A 4,211-nucleotide genomic window follows, 5' to 3' on the forward strand; every position below is an offset into this window, starting at 1 on the left:
AAATTTAAAATTAAATCCATCAACATAACTTCTGACTTTTCACTGATAAAATTTCAAGTATTAAATTAAAAAGTTTAAAACAAACTTAGCATATCTTTTAATTAATGCATAGAAAATTTTATATCTAAAATAATACAATTTAATTTATACTATATAATCTTCAGGAAAATATTAGAGAGATCCGTAAGATAACATCATTGTTAGTATGTAATATTTATCTAAACTCTGCATTCTTAATGTTACAAATGACTGAATTCAATTAACTCAGAAAACAATTTTATTCTATAGTTAAAAATACATTCTTCTTTTGACAAAATTAATTAATTTCACTCTAATTTAGTAGATATATTTTATTTCACCAAGTCTGTCTTCAGTTCTTTAATTAAATACTATGCTTAGTAGCATCTTAACTTTGAAGTTTACTTGAAAATATGTAACAATTATTTTTCATTTTCATAAAAGCTTATTTTACTGTAAAATTAATTAATTTTTCAGAGTTACACTTGATTTCAATATACAAATAGTTTAAAATACACTTTGTAAATCATAGGACAGGGACCTGTTATTTTACAACTGACAGCTAAAAAAATAATAAATTATAATTATATCCAATAAAGTTGTATATTTATCTTTAAAATAATTAAATCCCTTTAATATTTTAAAGTGAATTTTTAAAATAAGTAAAAATTCAATTGTCAACTATTAAATTTATAATTACTAAGACAACATATTCTATAAGAAATGAACTGAAGTATAAATAAATCTGTATCTATCAATAAAATGAGTTCATTTTACTAATTTTCTATTAAAGTACGATCAGATGATTTATGTCATATTAGGTTCGATAGGAGTATTCCCATGTAAACAAAATAGTAGCAAGTAGACAAATAAATTCCTAGCATTCGATGTTAGCACATTAGTGTAAAAATTCGAATAATTTCATTTTACTTTTTTGTAAAAGTCGGTAAAATAAAAAAAGCATAAAAAATGAAGCGAAATGAAGATTAAATTGAACGGAACAGTCAACAAGTAGCGGCAGTTAAGCCTAGAATTAGGGATAACTTACCAATTGGAAGCCTCTCTTCTGAAGATTTAACACTGTTATTAGTGAACACAGTTTATGTAATCCGTTTCAATACATAATAAAATTTTATCGAAATTTACTTGTTAATTTTTCTTTAAAATTAACTCCGTCTCACTGATATTCTATACCAACAACTGGCGACAACTGTATTTCGAGACGCCGCGCTCAACACTAGCACTATTTGCCGTCTGGTGGCCATAACGTGTAACACTTTCAGGGTCGATGTTGATGTCATCGCTGTAAATTATGAGTCGATTCTTTCATATATATACTTTCTTATTTAGCTTCTGACACCTGTTTTTACATCCTTATGTAAATTACAAACGATAGTTTTGTCAAATTAAATTCGTCATACAGTACCCTAGGATAGAAACTTTTATATATCAATATAAGAGTATACGGGCTTACAACACATGGATAATATTCTCCTATTGAATTTGTTTTCAATAATGTTTTTTTTCTGTTTATTTTTAAATATACTAAAAGGATAAAATGTATCCTTGTTTTTAGAATGCTCGTGATACTACAATATAGTTACAATACAATATTCATTAGCCCTTGATATTGTGGGTTTACTAATCTTATAGGGTCGTCCTTTATGTGTACAGTTTGAGGTGAAGAGGGAATCACGTAACGTACGATGGGAAGAGGGAGGGTCGAGACATTGCTACGTAAACGTTTTTTTAGCTGTATTAATGACATATGAATTTGTTCTTATAAGTCTACTTACTAGACGTATGAATAAACTATCATTTAGAAAACATTTACAGTTGTTTCTTCAATGTTGTAGGTACGTGAACTGTTGTACACATAATTAAAAAGCAGGGAGTTTGCCAAAAGTACATCTTTGTACATAACAGGAAGGAAGGGGTCAAAAGTAGCTTAAAAACTGTAGGCATAATCGCTTAATAAGAGTCGTAATTAATGAATGACTCCTATAAAGTAATTCTGAATTTGTCAAATACAAAATGTTTACGATTTCCTTGTAGTAAATTTAGAAACTTGAGAAATTTGAAAGCTTACTAATGTGTAATCACGACAAAAAGAAGTTTTCCTTCAAATTAAACAAGACGGTTGCTGAATATAATTATGCTATTGAAATATATGAATTTCAGTCATGCCAACAACAAATGTCAAAGCAAACAATAAACAAATCTACTATTTATTTTAAAAAAAGCACTATACTAAATGCATATTAATATAAACTATTTAAAGAAATTTTCTGTTTATTTCTGAACAGCAAAACTGTAATTATAGTCTACTCTTTTCAGTAGGCTAATAAGTCTGAATCAGAAAATTAGCGTGCTTATATTATTTAATAATTATTACAAATAATTCGTTTATTAATAGGATCTCATATTCTTTAAATAGCGTGTTATTTGCTTCACGAATATATAATCCGACATTTTGTTGCATATTATATTCATTTATTAAATATTATTTTTATGAACGAATTTGCGATTCCATCAATGGCCGACTAACGGGCTGGTCACGTAGAGTTTCCATATTTTCTTCACGTTTGTATCACCTAAGTAGAGGTCAGTTTCCCCAAAAAGTCTTTCTGGGTAGTATCCACCCTCAGCAGATCGCCCGAGTGGAGTTACCAGGTTCCTGGAGATAAAATGAGTTCTTCTCGAAAGATACCGGATGCTTCAATTCCAGGACGCCTTCTGCAAAATGTGTACAGTATTTTTACCCTGCCAGTAACAGAAACACATTTAAAATATGGAAAAAAGAAAACGATACTTCATTGCAAGAACAGTTTTTAGAATAAAGTTCGCCTATTGCTAGATGGCAGTCGGAAAAACCAAGGAAAACCATGACATCTGGTAACCGTGAGTGACGTTGCCATATACAAACAATAAACTAAATTGTAAATATTGCATTATTTTAATTGAGTAAGGATTGTGATAAGGCAACGCGACACATGGATGGGCGATTAGTCAAGAAGGACTATACGAGAAGCTGGTCTATATTGAGGTGTTACAAACGAGAATGAAAAGTCAGAAAACTCCACATGGCCAGCCCGTTAACGAGAATCGAACCCACAACCAACTACTACGGTGTTCAGTAGTTTTATTCATTTGGCCACTGGCGAACGCGCATATCCGTGACATGCCTCTCACGAAAAATTCGTGGAGTTGACACGCTTTGATTCGAACCCGAGTCTTCCATAGAGATAAGCTAGCTTTACGTCTTAACTGTCTCGCTCATGTAGCCAACAGGTGCACAGCCAACAGCCAACAATATTAGAAGAACAATATTTACGCAAAAATAGGTATTTCAAAAAAATATTAACGAAGTAATTTTTACTACCGAATATAAAAGTTTGAACTACTAGAATATTTTTAAAATGGCCGACTACAAGTCTTTATTGTTAAATTTTTTAAAACATATTTTGATAACGAATGCCATTACATTTAATATAACATTATCTTATTTAATCTATGATAACTATAATCTAAAATCTGATAGTTTCTGTATTTAATTATAAGTTATGATTTTTGATGATATAAGTTTTAATTAACTATAATATATATATGCTAAATACATTTAATTTACAGAAATTATTAACGTACAATTTTAAGCTTATCAATTTTGATGATAAAAATTTGTGATTGACGTTTCTCCATAATTAAAAATAAGTTTATATTTTTAACTATGGAGAAACGTCAATTATAACGTCTTATATATAAACTTAATTTTAATTATATCATAATTAAAAATAAGTTTATATATAAGATGCGAAAAACTCGGTTAACCAAAATATATTTTAATTAATTAAGAAATAGTTAAGATTAAAATAGAATAAATAAGACAAATAATAAAGTTGCCTTCTCGAACCACATATTTATATCTCTAATATACGTTTCATTGATAATAATAATTGATTCATAATAAACGTTTCATTGATATTCACATTCAATTCTTTCCATAAACTTATGTTACTGCAACTACAGTCACTGACGCAAGCTACTACATTATACGATAGTAAATAAAGTTCTGCTATTAATTTTAAAAGTATTTCTCTTGTCATTTTTTGATCAAACCCGATGTAAACAGGTTGCTTCCAATTTGAAAAAAGAAGGTTATTATTGCAACCATACACAGCACACCTAGTACTCAG

General features: G+C 28.8%; 1 long non-coding RNA gene across 1 annotated transcript in view; it reads right to left on the reverse strand.

Annotated features, from left to right (window-relative positions):
- Window positions 1–3,996: 3,996 nt before the first annotated feature.
- LOC111632143 overlaps window positions 3,997–4,211 on the reverse strand; it is a 10,277-nt gene continuing 10,062 nt past the window's right edge. Inside the window, exon 2 of the long non-coding RNA XR_002757818.1 lies at window positions 3,997–4,200. This is a non-coding gene — a long non-coding RNA (uncharacterized LOC111632143). The remainder of the gene's footprint in view (window positions 4,201–4,211) is intronic.

Source organism: Centruroides sculpturatus, unplaced genomic scaffold (assembly GCF_000671375.1).
Source record: "Centruroides sculpturatus isolate CEXI.00-Female unplaced genomic scaffold, Cexi_2.0 scaffold616, whole genome shotgun sequence".
In the NCBI taxonomy this organism is placed as follows: Eukaryota; Metazoa; Arthropoda; class Arachnida; order Scorpiones; family Buthidae; genus Centruroides; species Centruroides sculpturatus.